The sequence below is a fragment of the Eubalaena glacialis genome, chromosome 11 (genome assembly GCF_028564815.1).
Source record: "Eubalaena glacialis isolate mEubGla1 chromosome 11, mEubGla1.1.hap2.+ XY, whole genome shotgun sequence".
Classification (NCBI taxonomy): domain Eukaryota; kingdom Metazoa; phylum Chordata; class Mammalia; order Artiodactyla; family Balaenidae; genus Eubalaena; species Eubalaena glacialis.
The window spans coordinates 2,227,727-2,252,767 of NC_083726.1; positions in this window are offsets into that span (position 1 = coordinate 2,227,727).

Sequence of the window (25,041 nt, forward strand, 5' to 3'; positions counted from 1 at the left end):
GCTATAAGGATATCTTCAGCTTCTGGGCATTCCTTAACTCATCCTGTGGCACTATTGATTTTTGTCTGCTTTTTATGTTTTTCAACATAAGGAGTTTGGGATTCATCTACAGAGAAAGTGATTTACAACACAGATCGTGGCAGCTGCTTTCCATGTCCCTAATCTCAGTACTAGAAGTGGGCAGCTGAGCGCATTGCCCCTCACGGCCCCCTGCAGATACCGAGCACAGCCCCTCCTCCTGCCTGCTTTGCCCCCAAGCGCACGAGCCCACACACAACCCTGTCCTGATGCCTGATCCTAACGCACCCTCCCCCAGTGCACTGAGTGTCTGAGATTTACAGCCCGGTGCCACATTCTGGAAGGTTCTATCTTTTCTTTTGTCACTTAATACAGGGACTGTGTCTGTGGTCAGAGGTAAATTTTGGAGAACTTATGGGGATAACACACATCAAATCCAAGGGGATTTTCTGGGGGCAGGGTGGGCTTCTGAAGGCTGCAGGAGAGGAAGTGTAGAGATACAACACAAGTGCCCTAGGTTCCCTGTGTGGAAGCTGTGATCAGAACTCGCTTGTGTTCTGATGGAGTGGAGATCAGGTCAGAGATGCTCAAGGCGTAAGACCATGGGCTGTAGGAGCAGGAATCTCCAGCCTCCAGGAGGAAGTGCAGCTCAGGCTGTGGCAGAGAGCTAGGAAGAGCTGTGAAAACACTAGGGCAGGTGTTGGAAACACAAACCAATTAAACCAACAAGTTAACCCCCACTGTTTGCCCAGAATGGTGCTGGGGTTTGTGGAAGATAAAGAAATAAAATCGAGATATTACTCACAGCCACATGGAGACTGATGTTTGGATAAGACGTCTACTTATAAAATAACCAAGGAGGGTTAACACAGAAGTGTAGACGGCATAGTGAGCATTATGTCCTCACGGTGAAGGCAGGGGGTCTGCTCCATGTAATCCCAGAAAGCCGGGAAAGATGCCATAACTGACTCCCTCACTGTGGACTGATTTAGAGTAATTATTGTAGAACAAGTGGAATTGAGGGGAGGCTGCAGTGATCACAGAAGAGGCTTTATGGAATAAGAAGGAGACAAACAAAAAACACTAGTGAAGGACATGGAGCAGAGTATTCTAGAATTCCCATCTAGCACACAGGAAACAAGGCAAGGCCAGGCCTGGCCTCCTCACCCAGCAGAGACATGGGAGCCCCTCCTGGATTCAGGGGTTAATTCTGACACATGTGGCCTGATGTGCCAGCCCTAATCACCAGAGAGGGCTCCAGGGCCTTCCTGCAAGGCTGGGTCTCAGGCCCTGCACTCCTGATCCTGGGTAGCTTGGCTGGAGCTGCCATGCAGCAGGCTTGACTTGATACTGGTGTTAACACATGACTGTCTTCCAGGTAAGCTGCTGGCTTGTAGCGGAGGAAGCCAGGGACACATGTTTTTCTCCATCTCACCCTCACTCCAACATCTACCCAGGTGAAAGCATAGGTGAGCTCATTGTGCTTGGCTTAGTGTAAAGAAAGGAATGGAGAGAGAGAGAGGGAAGAGGAAGGGAAGAATGGATGGATGGATGATGGATGGATGGATGGATGGATGGGTGGTTGGATAGAGAGAAAGAGGGAGGAAGGAGAGATGGTTGGATGGAGGGACGAAGGGATGGACAGATAGATGGATAAAGAGATGAATGGGTGTTGGGTAAATGGGTGGAAGACTGGAAGGATGAAAGGATGAATGGGTGGGTGAGTGGGTAGGTGGGTGGATGGATAGAGGGGTGATGGGTGGATAGGTAGTTATTTGGAGGGGGATGATGGACAGATGAACAGATGGATGGACAAATGATCTAGGGGAGACAACTGCCCCCATCTGGCACCATCCAATGGAAACAGTGACAGAAGAAATGACCCCAAGTGCAGGTCATAGAGCTGGGGGGGTCACCATTTCTTAGATGTGGAAGAGACTTCTAAGGTCCATTAATTCTCACTTCCCATTTTATAAAAGAAGAAATAAACCTTCCCCCTCACTTAGATAAATCTCTAATGTAGATTTTACTACAGAATGAATTTTGGAACAACTAGAGCACAGAGAAACTGGCACTCACTGCCTGCAGGAAAAAGTTTGACTCCTCGATGGGAACTTTTCCCAATTCCTGCAGAAGACCTAGATTTGGGGGGTTGTTTTAGCCATAAATGTAACCCTAACAAGAAACAACACCTTGGTAAAGAGTAGATGCCAAATAAGTGTCTGTTGAATGACTGAGTGAATTAATGATACCCTTCACAGCTGACCCCTTCTCTCCCAAAATGCCCCTGTCCATCCCTACAGGCTGAGCTGACCACCTCTTCTTGATATACCAGGCTTGTGGACATGGAAACTGACAAGACTGGAGACAGCAGGCATTTCGAGGATCGGGGAGAAGTTCGGTGGCCCAGAATCTGTCCCCCAAAAGATCCCAGCTCATTTCCTAAATGGTCCAACAGGAGACCTGGCAGCTTTTCTCCTGAGTCCCTTGGGAGACCAGCCATGCCCTGAGCACTGGGAAGGGGCGCAGCCACATGGTCCCAGCGAGGAAATGCAATCACGGAAACAGCACAGCCTGGACCACCGGACCCAAGCATCCACTCAGCCTCACTGAGCACCCTCCTCCTTCCTTCCACCTCTGCCGCCTCCTGTCTGCTTGTCCCCACTGGTGGAGGAAGGCTGTTTCTGCAGCACCCCCGGGACCAAAGCTGCAGCAAAGCAAACAGACCTTCGGCACAAATCCTGTGCATCGTGAACACGATTGTAAACAATACAAATCGTTTGACCCCTACGAGTTTCTGCTTCAGTGTATGTGTGTATGCCCGTGAATAGCAATGTGGTGCCTCAAGCATGCAGACACATAAGCTCAGGTCCACGCACCCACACATACACACACAGTGTTATATTCAATTCCTACAGACCAATCAATGCAAATACCATATCGGGGCTATTTCTGAACAATGGTCTGCAAAGAATATATTTTCACACCTGCAGGTTGAGAGCCTGTTCCCAAACTTTCACTCTCTGCCCTGTCTCTCGCCCCCCTTTCATCCACTTTTTGTAGCCTTCGACGGCTTGTCAGTACATCCACCCCCTTGGGACCACCGTCAATTCAGCATCAGCCCCAGGACAAGTGTCCTCTGGCTCCCAAAGGCCTCCGCTGCCAACTTAAGTGGTCCGTCAAGGACCAGAAGGGGTAAGGATCTCAGGAACTTTAGGGTGTGAAACAGCAATCATCTACATCCTCAAGGAAGAGTGGTGTCTTGTAGCCACTCCATTGATGTCATTTACTGTAGCTGAAGGATGAGACTCAGCACGGCCACCCTAATTATCTCCCAGGCTTGTTGAGTTCTAGTATGTGCTGGATTTCAGCTCGAAAGATATTTCTCTCTTTCTAAACTGAAGTATAGTTGATTTACAATGTTGTGTTAATTTCTGCTGTACAGCAAAGTGATTCACATATATATATATACACACACATATATTCTTTTTCATATTCTTTTCCACTGTAGGTTATTACAGGATACTGAATATAGTTCCCTGTGCTATACAGTAGCACCCTGTTGTTTATTCTGTATATAATAGTTTGCATCTGCTAACCCCAACGTCCCAGTCTATCCCTCCCCCACCCCTCCTCCCCCTTGGCAACCACATGTCTGTTCTCCATGTCTGTGAGTCTGCTTCTGTTTCATAGATAAGTTCACTGTGTCATATTTTAGATTCCACATATAAGTGATACCTTATGGTATTTGTCTTTCTCAGTCTGACTTACTTCACTTAGTATGATAATCTCTAAGTCTATCCATGTTGCTGCAAATGTCATTATTTCATTCTTTTTATGGCTGAGTACACACACACCACACACACACACACACACACACATCTTCTTTATCCATTCATTCAATAGCTATTTCTGAGTGCACGTAGCAGCCGGGCATCGTACGAGGACGTACTGGAAATGCCAGGATAAAATCAAGCTCACAGAGTGTTAGGGAGGTCAAAGTTCACCAATAGTCCAAACAGACAAGAAAAGAGCATATAGAGCATTGGAGGCATGAGGCCCAGCCTGGAGGTGTACAACCCTGACCAAGAAAACACAGGGAACTTGTAAAACAGCACCCAGTAGTCAGGTTCTGTCAGAACTATTTTATTTAAAAACCTGAATTAATAGGAAGGAAATGACAAATGCCGTACTTGCTGTGAAATTGTTGAAAACCACTGGTTTGAATGTTTCCCAGCCCAGCCAGGTGCTTCAACCCAGTGCCGCAGAAACCACCTACTTGTTTAACAGATACTTTCCACCCCCCCCCCAAAATAGAATAAAATCCTTCTCTGAGTCTCAGTTCCAGGACTTAGCTACATAAATAAAAGTTCCAGGAAGAATAAATCTTTAGAATCAACAGGGAGACGAACATTTTCAGACAGTTTCATAAACTTATGAATGATACTTAAATATTGAGAATGTGAGCCCAGCTGGGCATGCTCTGAACTCCTCCGTCATGACAGCCTATCACAAAAGCTGAAATTCATAAAACAATGGTCTGCCCCTTACTGGGTCACAATTCATAAATCTCACTGACCCGCTGTCCTAAACCCCATGGCTCCAAACCCAAACCCACTTGAGTGTGCGCGGGTATGTGTGTGTGCATGTGTGTGTACATGTGTGCACATGTGTACTTGTATGTGCAGCTCATTTTTTGATATGTATCTATTTATTTTTTATTGAAATATAGTTGATTTACAATGTTGTGTTAATTTCTCCTGTACAGCAAAGTGATTCAGTTATACACACACAAACACACACATATATATACATTCTTTTTTTATATTATTTTCCATTATGGTTTATCACAAGGTAGTGAATATAGTTCCCTGTGCTTTACAGTAGGACCTTGTTGTTTATCCATTCTATATATAATAATTTGCATTTGTTAACCCCAAATTCCCAGTTCATCCCTCCCACCCCCACTCCCCCTTGGCAACTACAAGTCTGTTCTCTATGTCTGTGAGTCTGTTTTGTAGATAAGTTCATTTGTGTCATATTTTAGATTCCACATATAAGTGATATCATATAATATTTGTCTTTCTCTGTCTGACTTACCTCACTCAGTATGATAATCTCTAGGTCTATCCATGTTGCTGCAAATGGCATTATTTAGTTCTTTTTTATGGTGCAGCTCATTTTTAGACATGTCATTTCTTGGCTCCTTCTCCGGCTGGGAATTTTAAATGGTTTGTGTTTTGAGAAAACCTATAAGGTTGAACATGTGGATTTTGGAGGGTGAGAACAAATAAGGAATACTGATACATTCTGGTTGATTATTTTGACAGTTTTGAATCCCCATAGTACTCTTAAAACCAAATCTTGTGAAAGTGTTAATTCTGTTCAGTTGCCAGAATGAAAAACAAACCCAAGGACCACCTTTGTGTTGTGTGTTGTGTGGTACTTAGTTTGGGCCCTTGGGCTACGGAAACCTGTCCACATCCATGGGGTGACCATCAATACACAAGTGGCATTAGCAACTGGCCTTGATTTGGGGAACATAGGGCTGAAACTCTGGACATCAGAGGGGGTCCTGACCAACGAGGGTCCTCCCACAACTTTTAGAAGGTTTCTCATCCTTTGGATGGGAGTCTTCACGTTCTTGTGATGCTCAAACTAGCAATCAGTGTCTATCCAGAACCAGGCAACCGTGAGATGTGAGTACTATTATTTTTAACCTCACCATGTGGTGTAGAAAATCTAGGGCTTTTACCAGGTGGCTTCATATGAATACTATGTGTGTGTGACATTGTGGGATATAAACTGTGGGTAGAAGAAGTGATCTGGAGTTAGAATGAGACCACATGTACATACAGGAGATAATGCATAAAAAATATGTTCAGGATTTGATAAAAATGTGTCACCGGCCTAGAAGCCTCCCAGATCACTCACAATGACTCAGAACTGGAAACCACCTGAGAGGTTACAGATGGGAACATTTAGGTAAGGAAAGACTCAGTATATTACCCAAAGCCACTCAGTGACTAATTGGCTTCCCTGCCCTTGGGCAGCAGGGGAACTCTGGGAATTGTCACTGGCTGCTGTGAAGTTTGGCCACCATCTTGGTCATGAGTCCCGAGCTCTCAGTCACTGAGGCTTCTCTGAGTATCCTTGCATTCCCATCATTTACAGTTAGTCCCCTACATACAAACAAGTTCTGTTCTGAGAGCGCATTCGCAAGTCCAATTTGTTCATAAGTCCAACAAATTTAGCCTAGGTACCCACTAACACAATCAGCTGTATAGTGCTGTACCGCAATAAGTTTATGATACTTTTCACACAAATAATACATAAAAAACAAACACACACCAAAAAAAAGAAAACATTTTTAATCTTACAGTACAGTACCTTGAAAAGTACAGTAGTGCAGTACAACAGCTGGCCCACAGGGGCTGGCATCGAGTGAACAGGTAAGTGAAGAGATATTGACTGGAGGAGGGAGAGGAGGTGGGAGATGGTAGAACTGAAGGGTCTTCAGCAGTAGGAGACGGAGGGCAAGCTGCAATTTCACTCACACCTGACGCTGGTGGCAGACGTTCTGGTTCCTTGCTGGATTCAATTCTATCTACCCTCTTGAAAAAATGATCCACTGATGTCTGGGTAGTAGCTCTTTTTTTTCTCATGATAGATGACATGGTAGCACTGAATTGCATTTTGAACATCTGTTGCAACCTTCATGTACAGTTCTATGTTTAGGTCCTGTGCCTCAAAAACTAACAGTGCCTCCTCAAATAAAGAAAATCCCCTTGCCATTTCCTGCATTGTGAATCTCATCAGTTCTTCACTTACTTCTTCTTCCTCTTGTTGCTCCACTCTCTCAATTATTTTCACTTTTGTTTCCATCGTTATCGCTTGGCACTTCTTAGCAGTACCAGCTACATCACCGCTGCTCTTATGCTTGCTTCCGGACATCCTGGGCTTGAAATAAAGATACTGTACTACTGTATTCTATACAGTACTGTACAGTAAAGTACACAAAAGCACAGCCACTTGTAGAGGATGCACGTATGTGACAATGTACGCCAGACGTGTGAGTTAACTTACGTGATTGGACATGCGAACGCACGTTCACACCTTTGAAAGCTCACAACTTGAAGGTTCGTATGTAGGGGACTTATTGTACTTCTCCCTTGCTTATCTCAGAAGGTTGATACCAATCTCAATGGAAATAATGGAAAGAATGAGCCACATACTTGTAAATTATATCATTGTCATGAATATGATGGTCTATTTTATCCTCTGCAGCACTCATCAAATTTTACTCCTCAGTCAAATCCTGCAAAAACTTTTCAGGACGTTTCAAAGAACTTCCCCTCTAAAGGAAAATGCAGTAGCAACTCTGCTCTAAAAGTGCTGAGGAATGAACAGCGCCTCTGGCTGTAAAACTAATGTCTGCAATTTATTGTGAACCCATCATAGGCAGTAAAATAAATACGCCACACTGCATGGACACAGATAAAGCTTTGTCATGAAGGCAGAGCATGCAGACAGTGATCAGGGTGTCATGAAAAAAAATCTGAGGTGTCAGCAAGCCAGTTATGAGCTGTGTGATCACAAGCAAGTCACTTAAAAATCTCTGAGTCTCAGGTTTTACCTACATGATAAAGTGGGAAAATATCTGCTACGTCTGGAGTGTAGAATAGCTGTGAGGTGCGATACATCATGGATGAGAAGATGCTCGTGATATGAAATCATTCCCCTGGGAGGGTCCTGTGCCGGGTGCAGGAGACTCAGAGCTGGGGAAGCCACGGTCCCTGTACTTGAGTGGCTGACGATAGGGAGGGTAAACAAACATGGAGAGAGCCGTGGCTGAGATGTGTCTGAAATACACAGGGGGACTTTTTTGTGGGACACATGGTGGGTTTCCCACCCTGGAAAACCTCCTACAACTCAAGGTTAAACATGCTGAACTACATGTTAAAACAGCATTTTAAGTGTGTAGTCAAGCTTCCATGAAAGCACAGGGAGTCCTCATGGCACAAATTCATGCTTTGCTGATGGCTGTACTGCCTCAAAGGGATTCTATGACCCTGGACCCTGGAGACTTCAATTGTGAGGGAGACATGGGGATGGCCCCAGGAGAGGGGGGGGGCTTGAACTGAGACTCTTAAATAAATGCTACCCCCTCATAGAGAAAGTGGACGAGCAAAGAAAATACTCTCCCCACCCCTCATGCCAATGGAGACCAGAAGGTAATTTTCCTTGGGTACCAGGGATAAAACAGGAGCTACCACTGAGAATGAGAAGCTGGGTCCCAAGTGGATGCATTTGTTAACATCATTCTCAGTTGCTGTCTCTCCCAGGTGCTTGGTTGAGGCAAACACATGCCCTCCCTGGTGGTACCCACTCCCCTCAAAAACTACCATCCATGATTTCAAAGAACAAAAACACTCAGCTTAAGAATAGAAATAACTAAAATCAAGTAAAACACATCAAGAGTGAAAGGTATGGGTGGGGGGCAGAAGACTTATATATACAAGGCTTAATATTTTAAAAGAATATTAAACAGATATGTTTAAAGAAAATAAATTTTTGAGTAAAAATGTTAAAAAGAATGAGAAAATCAAAAAGATCAGGCATAGCTGAAAAGCAAATAGAACTTTCACAGTGAAGCATCTCATCAATGGAATTTAATTCTCAATGGATGGGTTAAATGGAAGATTTGAAGTACTTGAGCAGAAGACAGGTAGAATGCAAGGTAGGTCTCAATAAACCACCCCAAATTCAACACAGAGAGACTCAGATATGGGAAATATGACTGTTTAAGAGAAGTAGAGGATAGAGTGAGAAAAACCATCTACATTTAAATACGACTTCTAGAAAAAAAGGGAAGGAAGGAAAGAAAGGAAGAAAGGAAGGGAGAAAAGAAGGGAGAAAGAAAAAAAGGAAAAAAGCAAAATTGAACATAATGGCAAAGAATTTTTCAGATTAAGACCATAAATCATCATATACTGACAGTTTAATAAATCCTAATCCAAATAAATAGAAATGAATTAATATCAAGACACACCAATGGAGAACCCTAATCCAGAGGAAAAGGAGAAGATTGTAGAAGCCTCCAGATTACCTGCAAGGAAATGACTTGAAACAACAGCTTATATTCCAACAGCAACAATGGAAACCAAAGGAGAGTGGAATTCTGTCTCTAAAGAGTTACACTCGCATTTTCACCTGTGAAACCATTATTCAGCAATGAGGATAAAATACAGTTTTAGATAATTAACAGTGAGAGAGTTTATCTCCCTAAAGAAATGTCTAATATACTTATTTCAGAGGCAAGGGAAAAGATGTTTAAAGGATTGTTGAGCAAAAAAATGGTAAACATGTTAGTAAACCTAAACAAATATTGATTATAGAGAATAATCATGATGTGTAATTTTTGGAGCTACAGTGCATTAATTAATCATTAAAATAGAATTTTAAGACATCTCCTAGCCATACAGGTGTGATTCACCAGGAAGATGGAACAGTTGTAAAACTGAATGGTGGGGCACGTGCCTTGTGCCAGACATAGGGATTTCAGAGAGGAAAGATACCCTGGCCCTTCCCTTGAAGAACCCAAACCCTGTGGAGGTGAAGAACCTGCAGACAGGTGACTGGCACACTATTGCTCATGTCATTGGATGTCCGGTGCCCTCGCTCTTCATGTGGCTGATCTCACGACTTCTCACAACGACCCGTGAGAATTTCCTGCAGGCTTGTTGAGGGACTGGTCCTCCTGGCTTTCCGCATCACCCACTTCCACTATTCACCATCCTGCAGTCTTTTCCTCAGATGCGTGTTCCTTTGACGGGCTTCTCACAGAAAATTGCTTTAAGGGAGCATCATTACCTTCGAGGTTAACTCCAGGCTCCTTTGTATGGCATCTGTGGCTCTTCAGTTCTGATCTTCCCAACCTCAACTCCCAACTCTGGGAATGGTCCCCAGGCCCAGCTCTCCTCCACCACAAAGGCACGGGTGCACATACACACACGCACGCATGCACCCGGGTGCTTGCATGCATGGTCACGTGTGCACACAGGCAAGCACTCACATGCACACACTCACACACATGATTCAGTCTGGTTTCCTCCATCACCGACATTCTTTCCACTCTCCAGGTCTTTGCACTTGGACTTTTGTCCTAGAGACCCTACTGTCCTCTGTAAAACCTACCCCCACAAACACCCTTTGCTCCTCCCTGCCTGGGTTGTTGTTACAATGTTTGTGTCTCCAAAATTCACATGTTGAAACCCCAAACCCCTGTGTGGCTATATTTGGAGATGGGGTCTTCAAAAAGTAATAAATGTTCATTGAGGTCATGAGGGTTGGGTCCTGATCTCACAGGATTGGTGCCCTTATAAGAAAAGACATTAGAGAACTTCTCTCTCTCTCTCTCTCTGGGCACAAGTACCAGGGAAAGACCATGTGAGACACAGAGAGAAGGTAGCCACCTGCTACCCAAGGCGAGAATCCTCATCAGAAACCAACCCTGCTGGTACCTTGCTCTTGGTCTTCCAGCCTCCAGAACTGTGAACAATAAGCATCTGGTGTGTTTTCACAGAGGCCCGAGCAGATGAGCACAGTTGTGAATGCCCATCTGGGTGCTCGTAGCTCTCTCCACACCAACTGCTCTGCACGTCACTTGTCTAGTTACTTATTTGTCCCCTGTGTCTACAAGCGACTTTAAGGGCCAGCCTTGTGTTTTATTGACTGTATCTTCTGCACAAGGCAGAATTCCAAGAACAGAGCAGCCCAAGTGCTCAGAAAACATTTAATGAGAGAACAAAATGTTCCCACGGTCAGGACAGCAGTCTGGCTAGGGCACTCGGGCACAAAGATTGGGGGTGTCCATTGAAGAGGTAACCATGTATGCGTTTCTGATTCTGTACAAAGCCTCCCATGTGTTCAAAATGATCTGCCTTCTTATTGGTATTCTACGTGCTTCTTGGCTTCTTTGTCATCCAAGATTAATATTTATCTGAATAATTATTTTCAAATAAGATAAAAACCAATATATCAAGCAGAAGCCTTCTGATGCATGCAAGGAATTCTGCATATTTTCAAAACCATTCATCAAATCCACTCTGGCTTGAGACAAGTAAGAATAAGTCTCTGGAGTTAGAATTGTCTGATTGTTTGTTCATTCATGTACCTACCACACATGGCACATAGGACACAACAGAACTCAGAGTCTCTGGACACTGAGTGGACATGGAGATCCTTGGGATGTCTTGGAGGTTGAGGTGTGTCCTCAGACATGCATGTCATCAGGCTTGTCCAACTTTTATCATTTTAGTGTAGAAAATTCTTCCTAGTGTGTTCGTTTGAAAACATTCTACTCCACACACCTCTGAGGAAAAGACTTTGCTTCCCTTCTTGGACCACATTCAAAGCAATGACACTTCATTTGGTTTTTAATGCCTCTGAATGGGTTTGTTCATCAGGGCTGGGCTGGTTGAACCTTTTGCTTGTGACCTTTGCCAATTTGGAACCTAACCTGTGTTGAGTCTTCTGTAAAGATCATGAAGTGCCTGTCCCTGTGTTGACTTCCCAGTGGATGGCACAGAATTGCAAAATTAACAACATATTTTTCACCTAGCAGAGGGGCAGAAGAATGCACATGATTCTAAGATTTAAAAAAATTTTTTTAAGATATAAAAACTTCTTTGAAAGAATGTTCCTTATTAGGAGCACAGCAAAGAAAAACCCCAAGCCTCTGGGGAGGTATTTGAAACCCAAGTTCTGTAATGATTTTCAAGTTCAAAGTTGGGCTACTCTATTCCTGTTAATGAAGCACTCCAGCCCCGGGCTCTGCAGGTGGCTGTGATGGCCCCATTAAAACAGAAGCACCTGTTTCCTTATTAGAGTGTCATCTGCCAGCCCTTCTCCACTTGGGGTGAGTCAATTAGTATGGGCAGCGATGATGAAGACCACAGAGACTCCAGTTTTCATCACTCCTGCTCCAGAGTGGGGAAGGGGTTGAGGGGGTCAGGGTCAGAGAGGCAGGGGTTGAGGCAGAGAAGCACCTGCCTCCTTACTCCTGAGAAATACGGCTCCATTTTGGGGAGACCTTCAAGGAAACTCACTTGGTCTTGACAATCAGCCCCATGAGAACACAACTGCACATCATTTGTCACAATTTGTCTCTCTTCAAATAGGGCTCAGTCTGGGACAGAAATAACATAGAGTCCAAATGATTTCACCTTCACATGGGGGCTGGGATCATCATAAGAGATCCTGGATTTGAGCTCAGAAATCGCCACCTCCTGCCATCCTGCACCCGAGACATTTGCAGGAGAGTTTCTCTTTGCAGAGAGGCTCGGAGTGAAGACATCGCCCCTTCCCCACTGCTTGTTCCCCCAAAGTTAGCTTCCCAAGAAGCACCTTAACCCAACCCTCCCTTTTTCTGTTCTCTGGGCTCCAGAGTGAACCCTGTGATTTCAGCACCAGCTCTGTGGGCACAGGTGAGCCTGGCACTGTGGGGCACGCAGAGAAAGCAGGGCCTCAGGCGAGCTCTCTCCTCCATCTAAAGATTCTGCCGAGTCCCTCTTTGCCTCCCTAGATAAATCCTGACAGTCTTCTGATGGAGTTGAAAGCTCTCAAGACTTCAGATCCTCTCCCAGCCCACTTCTCCGGTCTCAGCTGGCCTCACCTTCTTCCTCCCAGATGTGCCATTCTCTGAATCTCCATGATTTTCAGGTCCTACTTTCTCTTCCCCAAATCTCCTCTCCATTCTTTAATCCATCCAACCACTTTTGACCTCTGAGTCTGGCCCTTTGAGACCCTCCCTGGTCTTCCAGGAGAAGTGGTGTCTCTTCTCTGTGGAGCCTCTCTCAGGGTGTGGGGGACCTTTGGGAAACCCCACCCCTCGTGTTATAAGCATCTGTTTTAAATGGTGGCCCTGCTCCTGGAGACCCTCTTCATTCTTCATGACTCAGCTCAAGGGCTGCTCTTCTAAAAACTTACCCAAAAGCCCCTGTTTCCTGTCTGCTCAGGTTGCTTGTTATAGTTTAGGAAATGCCACGGACTGGGGAGCTTAAACATGCGTTTATTTCCCCCAGTTCTGGATGCAGGAGGACCAAGATCGAGGCACTGGCAGCTTTGGTCCCTGGTGAGGGCTCTCTTCCTGGTTTGCAGACGGCTGCCTTCTTGCCATGTCCTCATGTGGTGAAGACAGAGCTTCTCTCCTGTCCCTTTTTATAAGGGCACTGATCCCATTTATGGGGCTGCACCTTCACAACCTAATCACCTCCTTCAGCCCTGCCCCCAACACGTTCACATCGGGGAGTAGGCTTCAAGGTATGAATTTTCAGGGGACACGGATGTGCACCCACAGCACCAGGGGGATGAGCATCACTCTTCCTGTGATTTCCTGGTCCTTGATTTGTGCTCGAGGTCCCTCTCCTGGTGCCTCTCCTTCCCATTACAGTTCTTCAACAGCCTCCCTGTCTTTACACACAGGTCTGTGCCCTGATTTCCAGGAAGGCCCCTCCATTACTTAGGCCCCCAAACCTCTCTTTCTCTGGCCCTTGTTTCCTACTTTAATCAGAGCCACACGCTGAGGCCTCTGAATGTCCACTATTTTAGTTTTGCATGACCAGTAACATCTTGAACTGTGGGTGGAAAGGACCATCACTTCATTCCTGTCCCCAACTAGACACTTGGCTGACTCCACAATGAGAACGATCCCAGGTTCATAGTGGGGCGGACCAGGTGTAAACCGGGCTGGGGCCCAGGTATTTCTGTGCTTGGGAAGCTGCCTTTCCTGAGCCCATCTTCAGAGCCCAGGAGGAGACACATCACTAGTGCATCAATGTGCCCTGCCAGGGTGCCCTATAAATGTCCAACCCTGGCATCACCCATAGGCCCCAAGTGACACCTGTGTCATCCAAAGAAACTTGAATTTGGTCTCGAGAAGCTCGTGTGAGTAAAATAGAGCAGGCTGAGAAGGGAGGGGAGGAAGCAACCAGTGTTCACAGGGTGTCTCCAAGGCTGTTTGTGTTTTGCTGGTGATTCACTCTGTCTTCACCATGACAACCTGAAAGGGCACTAATATTCCATTTTACTAGTGCAGGAACCAGGACTTAGGGAAAGTGGCTGGTAGTAGAGGCTGGAATGGAGCCCGGGTCCAGCGGTCCCCAGCCTCAGACCCTCTGCGCTCTGGGGCCGGTGCAGTGTAGCTCGGTGGAGTGTGCGTGTGTCATCAGGGCATTTCAGTGCTGCTGTGATGGAAACATCCCGGTATCAGCCCCCAACCCTGAAACCCCCCTTCCAGCTCCCCTCCCTGCCCCCTGCCGTGTGCTGTGTATCCACACTCTGACGCCTTCGTCCTCTACCCAGGACCCTTCCCGTTAGCGAGGCAGGCTCTGCTAAGATGGCTTTCAGTCCACGTAAAATTTAGGAAGTCTTAGCAGGGAGGGAGGGTTGACCTTTTAATGTGTGTGAGCCGGCGGACTGACTTGAAATCAGGCCAATTCACTCAGGACACGGTTTCCACGGCCAGAGGCCCCGGGGCTGAGCCAGCATCCACGCCACTCGAGGCACCGGTACTGCACTCCGGGACATCTTCCTCCCTTTGGCTTTGTTTCAGGCAGGTTTTCTGTCTCTATTCTGCTGGGTGACACCCGTGGGGAGTGACGCATCCCCTCCAAGTGGCACAGGTGGCTTGACGCAGGCTTTCTATCCTGGCACTCTTTCAGTGGCTTCTGCAGAGCTGCCTGGTGTCCTGCCAGGGGCTCCGCCGACCTGGGCTTGCCCTCTGCTCCACTGGCTGTGGGACCTGCAGCAAGTCCTTAAACCTTTGGAGCCCGGCTTCCCCCTATGTGTGGTAAAATGAAATGATGGAACCTTTGGGAGTGTCCAGTACATGGCAGGTACAAAACAACACCACCTACCCTTGTTTACAGCTCCCGTCCATGTTCAGCTCAGAGCCTGTAGATGCTTCAGGCCAGAGTGGGCACCTCCCGAGGGCAGGACACGTGGTGGCCTCATTTCAGGGCTCTCCCTGGCCCCCAACCCTCTGCTCCAGTGGAGAAGCTGCCCAGGAGCCTGAGGCTAACGGCGGAGCTTGCCCCTCTCCTGCCCTTCTGTCCCAACCGGCAGGTGGGGTGGGATGGAGATGGGGGTCCTCACCCTCCCAGTCCCAATCTGGGGGTCTGGAGCCATGTGTTCTGGGTGCTCAGCCTGGTCCCCCACCAGCCTGCCTCTCAAGTGCCCTTGGTGTCTCCAGGAGACAGAGCAGACATGGCTGGAGGCTTCACACCTTCTCCCCCATCAACAGGCAGGAGAAACTAGGGCCCCTCCCAGCCGTGGCTTCGGACCACAGGCGGGGGTCTAGGATGGGGCAGTGGGGCAAGGGGTCGGGGCACATCAGGCTGCAGACACCTGGGCTGGGGCTGAAGTTGGAGTAATTACCTACCACTCAGTAAATCAGTAAATGATTTCTCATTGCCCTTTCAGAGGACAACAAAACTATTGTTCTGGGCCAAGGCTTTGGGTTTCGTTTATTAATTTTTTTCAATTTAAGTTTGAAGGAGTGAGAGTTTGATATATATATATATATATATATATATTTGTGCTTACTTTTTTATTTAATTTTTTCTCTCAGGATCATAAAGTGAAAGTATTGAAATTCATATTTCAGGAGATAAAAGAAGCCTAACAACTTTCATCCACTTTATGCATTTTTACTAATTTTTATTTAACATTTTGTACTGGCATCTTGAAGGGTGCAATTTCATGAGTCAGGGGAATAAATAACAGATAAAAATAAATGTAGTTCTCAGCAAAGGTGTGAGCTTTCCTTAGGGGTAAAAACATAAATGCTTGGAAGAGGTAACACAGCCTTTGGACAGAACCCAGCAGGAAGTGGGGTGAAGGGCACGGACAGTGCGTGGAGTCAGCTGCCCCTGAGGGACCACCTCCGCCCAGGGAGCTGGCCCCGCCAAGGACGCGCTACCCTCCAGAGGAGTTGGGGTGGTGTCGGGAATGCCCTCACATTTTACAGGCTGAGAATCTTGCTTTGGATGCTCCATTGGACACTGGGGGATGCAGGACTTCAGGGGATGGAGATGATTTTGCTAACGGAGACCTTTTTAGAGCTTACGATGTGTAGGCAGCACTCTGAGCATCTTATGTGCATCGTCCGATTCCACCTTCCCGAGATTTAGCTCATTTACGGCTAAGTGGAAATGAGCATCCCTTCCTCATAATGTCTCTGGATTTAAGGTCATGCACGTGCAGAACACCCTGGGCAGTGAATGTGCAACACACAACAGTCACGGTCACCACTGTCACTCACCAATGACCCCCAGAGGTACCTGTGCCCCAGCTCTGCCCAAAGCCCACCCTCAAGCCCTGAGCTCAACTGGACGAGAACACTAGGTGTTCTTGATTGTGAGAAATGAGCAAAGGGACGTCCCTGGTGGCGCAGTGGTTAAGACTCTGCGCTCCCAACGCAGGGGACCCAGGTCCCATCCCTGGTAGGGAGCTAGATCCCACGTGCATGCCGCAGCTAAGAGTTCGCATGCCACAACTGAGGAGCCCATGTGCTGCAACTACGACCCGGCGCAACCAAATAAGCAAATAAATAAATATTAAAAAAAACAAAACAAGACAAACAAACCCCCCCCACACAAGATTTCATTTAAAAAGAAAAGAAAGAAATGATCAGAGTCCTGGGTGATGCTGGCATCCTGGACCCTGCAGGGAACAGCCCGGGGACCTCCAGAAAGGCACGTTCCTCTTTCCCCCTCCGCCCATGTCAGAGTCACAGTTAGAAGCCCTCATTCAGCCTTCCAGACCCTTCCATAGGGCAAAGCTCCTCCAGATGTGGGTGCTAAGGACCAAGGAAGCAGCGACAGGCTTTGGATTAGTGAAGCGCGGCTGAGCTGGGCCGGGCCCATCCACCCTCCTCATCGTCCACCCTCTTTACAGCGCCTTCAGGCTGGATCCTGAAAGCAGAGTGTTGGAGCAGAATCCTGAAATCTCTTTAGTTTTGACAGTTTCAGGGTGAAACACCACACGTGGCTTGTAGGTCCTGAATTGGAGAGCGAGATCTGGGCAGCCGGCTCTCCCGGAATCTCCTGGAAAGTGCTGTCCAGCACATCCTCAAAGCTGGTCCTTGGGCCTCAGAATCAGATCTCTGCCCCCAAGGTCTCCTGCCAGGGATGCTGGACCAGCCCCAGGGGCTCAGACATGCCCCGCAGGACTCGGAAGACCAGCCGGGGCAGGAGGGATGCGGGAGGTTATCTCCAGGCTGACGGGGATGACGGTGTGAGCGCCGGGGTGAAGGCAGCTCTGTGGAGGCTCACGGTCCCCACGGGCTCCTCATCAGGGACAACCCACACCTGACAGCCCCACGGTGCCTTTCTGAGTGCACGCCGAGAATAGAAGCAGCCTAATAAGGTAAAAGCAGACTTTGTAGTCTTATAATTGTGAGAGATCAGCTACAGGAGGAAAGGCTGCTGCTGACTTCAGCGACGTTGTCAGTGGAAGAATCTGTCCCTCCAGGAACTCTGAGCTGGCAGTCCCCGGACCACGACCTCTTCCCAAAGCCGACTGAGGTCCTGGGGGTTCGGGAGCAGTGCCAGGTGGGGAAGTGGGTGGGAGGCCCTCTACCTCTGGTCCTGCATGTGCCGGCTGCTTCATGAGGCATCTGCCAGTGGCCAGGGAGGGTCACACGGCAAACATGGGACCTCGAGGGCAGGTGGGGGGACAGGAAGTCCTGGGGGTCCTGTGCTGGGGGTGAGGCTGAGCACCTCCAGGATGCGATGGACAGCCGAGGTTTGCGCCGGCCACTGGGCCCCAAGAGCAGTAGCTGGAGGCGGAGTTAGCCAGCTGTTGTGGACAGAGCTCCAGGAACCGAAGATGCTCAGAGGGGTGGCTGGAGGGAAGGGCTGACCCTGAGATGCCAGCCCGGGAAGCTCCGTAGCTATCACCACCCACCACATGCAATCCCCATGCAGCCAAGCAAACCTGGAGCCTTTCCATGGTTGCCGGGAATCGAGGCTCCTTTTCCTTTCTTGGGAGATGAAAGGATTGAATCTCACGACTCAGCACCTCTAGGTTGTGGGGAGATAGCGGCCCAGCGGCTCACACCCTGCGGGCCTGGCAACCATCGCTCCGGCCACACCGACGCCTCCCAGCATCTTTCCACGAGGCTCACAGCTACGCCTGGCCCGTCCACTGGCCCAGGAAGCAGAAGCCCTGCCAGACGGGTCCTCGCCCCAGCCACGGCCCTCTCTTCTCACGAGAATGGCAGGTGTAGACGTTCAAAGGGCATCAGGCAGGGAGGGCGAGGCCTCATTGGACAGGCTCCTGCTCTCGGCCCCACCGAGGCACGCGCAGGACAGGGCAGTGCTGTCGGAGGACTGCACACGGGGCACCACGTCCGCATGGTTTCAGACGTGGGCCGGGTCTGTGACCCTGGCACGGTGGGAAGACGTGTGTGCACATCTCCCTCCTAAACCGGCACCCTCACCCTGCGGCCCCAGCAGTGAAGGACCCTGCTGTGAGTCCCCCAGGCCTGGGACCTCCCTCCTCCCCGTGTTCCAGTCTCTGTGGATGGAGCTGAGCTGCAGCTCCGCCCAGCGCCTGGACTGAGGAGGGACCACGCCCAGGGACCTGAGAGGCAGGGAGACGCCCGGACAGCCTGATGCTGGACTGAGACCCAGGGGTGAGCAGCCGCAGACTCAAGGAGAGGGGATACTCCGAGCAGATCACTGCTGTCTGCTCAGCTTCTCCATCCAGAGACTCAGGCTTTGATCGCTAAGCTCCTTTCACCCTGGGGGGCGGGGGGGGTGGACCTTGTCCACCTGGTGGTGGCCTGGCGCCCTCACTCTGGGCCAGGGACTGTGCACGCAAGAACGGCATCACCTGACCCCTGGAACCACCGTCTGAGGGTCTCAGGTCAGGGATGCTCAGAGGGCTGCGCCTGGGGCTGGGGTGGTCCTGGAGGGGGTGCAGCCCCTGCTCCTCCAGGCGGGAGCCATAGGCTCTCATGAAGCCCAGATTGGCCCCGCTCCGGCCCGGACCCCGTCCCCACCCTGATTTCCAGGCTGCGTCACCCTCCCGATGAGGCCCTGTGTTCGTTTAGATGCGGGGATAAAACAACCTCCCTTTTGCCTCTTTGTTTTTGGTTTTGCTCTTTGGTTGAAATGAGGCCACACGTGCTCTGTGCTCTCTCTTCCACAAACCGAAGGATTTCCAGCTGGTTAAGGAGTGGGCGGTTGGAAGCAGGACACGCTCCCTGCCGACACGTGTCCCCACCGTCTTGTATGCAGGCCTCTGAACTGAAGGACACAGAGGGGCATGTATCCCCGCGGGGGGCAGGAGTTAGGAGAAGTGGCCACTGCCTGTGCCAGCGAGGTTGAGTCACAGAGCTGGGACCCCGCAACTCCTCCGGGTCTTCTGAGGCACCTCCGTCTCCCTCATTGGTTTGGAGGCCTCTGTGACCACACACACAGCTGCAGCAGCGCCTGCGGGTCCCCGGCTGGGGACGCACTGTCTCTGCAGCAGTGGCTGAAGGCAGTGCGAGTGCGAGGGCAGAGTCCCGGTGCCGCGGCAGTGCCAGCCTGTGCACGGCTTCCAGGCGGATGTGCCCCCATGCACGGCAGGGCTCCCAGCCAGGGCGCCGCTGGCATGGCCACAACCATCCCAGAGAGCTCCAGCTGCCCCTGAAGGACGACTGTGCGGGGCTGGAGAGGGCAATGCCCGGGGTGGGTGAGATGCCCATCTGTGGTGGCCTGAGGCTCAGACAGGCAGAGGGACGGCCCAAGAGAAGGCTCGTGGACTCCGACGTGTCCTCAGTCTGAGTCCTCCCAGAAGCAGCCAGGACCCTGTCCGGGGTGGAAGTGTGTCCAGTCTGAAAATAAATCAACTTGGCCATGCAGAGCAGCAGGTCAGTGGGAAAGATGTTTTGTCAGAAGTCCATAGCGTGGCTTTACAGACGGATGCTGCCATCCAGGGGAGGAAGGCCAGCCCCCGATCAGATGCTCACCACAGGGCAGCCAGGGAGCAGCCTGTGCGCTGACCTCTGGGCCAGGCTCTTCACCCACTGGCTAAGCCTCCCTTGGATGCCAGCCGGGCCAGAGCCTCGACGGGGTGCCCTGCTCCCAGCATGGGTGGGCCTGACCCTGCCAAGGTCACACAGCAGCTGAGCAGCAGCTCTGGCTCAGACCCACAACCTCAAAGCCACCCTCTTACTTACCCGCATGCCTGTTCTGGCCTCTTGAGGAGTGACCGTCCCCTGGGGCACATGGCTGACACAGCACCGGGATTCCCCAGGGACTGTGTTGGCCCTCACTCTCCTTCCCCATTCAGGGTCCCTGGTCCTGGAGCAGACCTCCCCCACCCACAATTGGGATGGAGTGTGCACACACGTGCCAAAGTGTGGCTGATGCATTTTGGAGATCATGGAGACCCTGGGTGAGACACCCCGGCTTCAGGCTGATGTCTTCCATGCCTTGGTCATTCTGCACCATAGCTTTCCTGGCCTTAACTCACCATGAGAATTCCCAGAGCACAGGCCCAGGCCCCAGGGAGGCCTCACAGCTGTCCATGCACCCCCTTCCGGGCCACCCGGGCCTGAGCCAGCTGGTGGGTAAAGTCAGCTACCTGTACACACCCTGTCCATCAACTCGAAGCTCTATACCCTCCCACACGCCCACCCTCCGAGATGCAGGTCCTGGACAGTCCCAGGTCCCCACCCTCAGCTTTCTCTCTATCTCCAGCCCTTAGGGTGAATGCCCGACCCTGGTCTCTGTGGTCTGGCCCTTGCTATTCTCTGAGCTGGTAGCTTCCACTCATGCTCCTTTCCTGACCAGAACTGGGGGGCCCCCCCCCAGGCCTGGGGCTTTCTCACTGTGACAGGGAACTGACTGTAGATGTAGAAATGACTGCAGTCTGCTCCCACTAGGCTGGTCAGCTAAAAGCCAGCCCACTGCCCTGAGGGTACCAGCTGGAGGACCACCTCCTGCACCTGCCTGGCACTGGCGCCCCAGGACGACCGGGTGGAACCCTGATGTAGGACGCTTACTCTCCTGTGACTTTGGGTCTTTGAGCTGGATTTTGCCCATCTCTACAAGGGGTTGGTGACAAAGGACTAAACGGATATGATGATGATGCTAATAAAACATACTGCAGAGCCTGGCCAACTAAGTGGGCACTGAACATGCGCTGTGGCCGTCATCAGAGGAGCAGTGGACGGCAGGACGCCAGGAACCACAGCTGATGGAGAGCAGGGGTGAGTGGGAGGGAGCTGGAGCTGACCAGTGGGGGCTCTGGAGGGGGGCTGAGCAGGTAACACGGGAGAGGCTTTCCTCCCACCGAGGAGAAACAGGACCTGATCCCTCACTCAGAGGAATTCACTTGTATCACATGCAGATCCCCTCCAGCCCTGCTCCAGCCTCCAAACTCCGCTCTGTGGAGACAGTCAGCAACAGCTTACAGGGCATCCTTCCTGCCGACTTCTATGATGTGCGCAAAACGCTCTCAAGGACATGCTGTCAGTTTCAACACAGACTCTAGCATGGGTGCACTGTCCTGCACCCCCTCTGTCACCTAAAAGTTACTGGAGAGGGTTTCCTTTTCAATAAATATGGTACTTTTTTTTTTTTCTTTCTTTCTCTCTTTTAAATAAATTAAAGACTACAGAGCATTTCATTGTAGGGCTGTATTACAGTCTATTTAAACATTCCTCTCTGTTCACAGACATTCCCTTTTATCCCTATTCTTTTGCTGCTGTCAACTGCGCTGCCATGAATATCCCTGGTCATATATTATCTGGCATATGCATAAGAATGTTTGTACAATAAATCCCTAGAAGCAGAGCTGCTGAGTCAAAGGGTGGATACCTTAGTAATTTCACAACTGTTGCCAGACCACGTCAAAGTGGTTGGAAAATTTTACACTCTTCTCAGTGATTTATAAGCGTGACTGTCTACCAGCACCCTGACAATTTACAGAGACCCCAGTGAGGTTCTGGGGGTTTTGGTTTTTTGGTTTTCCAACCTGACAAATTCAAAACAATGTCTTATTGTAGTTTTTTTTTTTTTTTTTTCTAGTCTTCTGTAGTGGATTGAGAAGCCCTTCATTTGTTTAAGTGACATTTGCATTTCCTTTTTTGGCCAAATCTTCATTCATATCTTTTAACTATCTTGAGTTTTTAGTATTTTTCTTAATGATTTGATAACGATCTTGAAATTTTAAGAAAATTATCTCTTTATAATAAATATAGATATAAATCTGTATCTATACAGAGACATATGTCTACACATTTTTTGTTTTATTTCTGTCTATTGGCTTTCTTTATGTTACTTTTTTTATCATGCTGCTTAAATATTTATAATTTTAGTAGAATTCATTATTTTTTTCTTTTAGTTTACAGTTTTAGTGATAATCTCTTAGAAAAGGCTTCCTTACTCTAAATTTTTTTCAAAAAACATCCTATGCTTTTCAAATACCTGTGTTGGGCCAGATCACTTAGAAGCAGAACTTGATCTGGAGATCACTGGCCAGTGATGAATTGAGGGCGGGCGTTTGGTCTGGCAACTTAGTGTCAGAGAGTGAGGGGCAGAACCGTGCCAGAGAGGGCAGCAGATTCCTGGTTTCAGGAGCCTGGTCTCTGCCCGGCCCCATGGGGGCTCTGGAGTACAGGCAGCACCATGTTCCCCTTCCCCCAGGGCAGGGGGTTGGCAAAGAGGATGCACTGTCCCTCCCAAGTGTCATTGGCTGCAGGTGGCTCCGGGCACCTAGTGTCCCCACAGACAGGGGGACCCTCTGGGGAAGAGTCAGTGGGAGCCCTTGGCACCCACATCTGCAGCAGCCAGGGAGGCAAGAACAGCCCGGCAATGGGGTCTGGGCAGAACATCACCAGCTACACTTCCTGTCTCCTCCCACCCTCCCTCCCTTTCATCCTTCTTCCCTTCCATCCTTCCTTCCCTCCTTCCGTCCCTCCTTCCTTCCCTCCTTCTTCCTTCCTTCCCTCCCTCCCTCCCTTGCCTCCCTTCTATCCTTCTTTCTTTTTTACCTTTAAGCAATCCACGGAGAATTTATGTGATGTGAGTCATAAGGTAAAAATCTCACAGGATTATTTTTTCTTTACAAATAGCCATGCTCGTCTCCACGCATTTATCAAATTTTCCATTTTTTCCTACTGTTTTGAAATAATGCTTTTATCTTATATTAATTTACTATATGCACTTGGGTGAATTTCTATATTATGCATTTTGCTTAATTGATTGATCTATTTATATTCCAGTACCACATTGTTTTATTTAGTGTATTAATTGGTGTAAGTTTATGTTATGATATCTGGTAAATAGTGCAAATTCTGACTCTTTTTTAAAACATATCTCTCTTGGATATTCCTGCTAGTATATATGGATAGTTCAACTTGATATTACATATATATTATATATATAATGTGTGTGTATATATACATATACTGTACACATATACACAAACACTCACACCACTGGAGATATAAGAAAGTATGCAACCATAATTGGGATAGTATACATTGGTGAGATCACTTTAAACTCATATATTTCTCAGGGAAATCATATATTTCTCAGACATCTAAAGGTATCCAGGCTGCTTTGCCAAGACCATTCTATGACTTTCCATTTGTTCGAAGATTTTCTGGGTGAATCCCTTAGTACTGTTTAATACTCTTCTTTGCACAATACTGCACATTTCTATTTGGGTTTATTCTTACACACTTTTATAATTTGATATCCCTAGTATAAAGAGAATATTTTCTTTAATTTCATCTGTCTATACTTTTTAAATGTGAATTTTTGACACATCAAAATGATGTAACAAGCCCACATACATATACAAAAGACAGAAAATCATGAACAAAATTACAGAAATAAGAGAATAGAGATATCAAATTATGGAAATATAAAAATAGAAGATGGGCTGGTGAAAATTTTAGCATCAACTCTGACAGGAAAAGAGATACCAGAATTCTTGGAGGGGAAAATAAATTTATGAGCAAAGAAATGTGACATGGGAGCTTTGCGAATTCGTGTCTGGAAACAGTGAATCTGAACAGGCAGTTTCTGGTGATAATTTCCTGGGTATGCGTTATTTGTGGTTTTTATCAGCAGGGTTTCTCTCATCCTCACCATGGGGACCTCTGGATAGCCCCTTATAAATGGGCTCATTTATAAGTGGGCATGTGACCAGTTCCTGAATCAAAGATGGAGAGACCTGGTCAGTGTTGAGTCTGGACTTCATCTTTAAACAGACCGAACAATTTGAAGGTGAACTCCAAAATCCACCTGTTCATATTGGAAAATGAAGGGTGGAAATAGAATATTCCATAAAGAAAGATTTTGGGATTCAGAATAGGACAAGATAGATAAAAGATTTTTTAAAAATCCACATACAAAAGTAATACTTTCACACATATATATATTGATACTGAGATTGGTTTATAATTTTCTTCTGTACTCTTGGACTGTTTAAATAACAAGGGAGACCGAGTCAGAGGAAAGGAACCTTTGTGCCTCAAAGAAGGCTTTTGGAGCCAACTAGAGTTACAGGGAACAGTGATTCAACTGTGGAAAGCGTATGGCATTTTATTAACGTGGAGGGAGAAATAGAACAAGGGAGCATGGTCTTGGGAAGAAGGTTTCTGGGAGAAAAATGCTGAGATTTATCATTGTTCAAGAGTCAGAAATATCTTTTGGAAAAAAAAATGGAAGATAAAACAAACTCAAGGGAAGTAATATAAATAGCAAATCTTTGTGTTCCTGTATTCACATCAAAAGCTTGTCTGAGGATATCATGATTTTTTTTTTTTTTTTTTTTTTTTTTGGGTGTTGAGAGAAATCCAAATATGGGCAACATGAAAATAATTTAAAAAGTAGCATTAGAGGATAAAATGAAATGGTGTTAGAAAGGATTTCGTAAGCCATAAAGCGCTGTTAAAATGTTAGGAAACACATTTGCAATTAGGCAACCAGGTTGTACCAGGGTCTGAACACT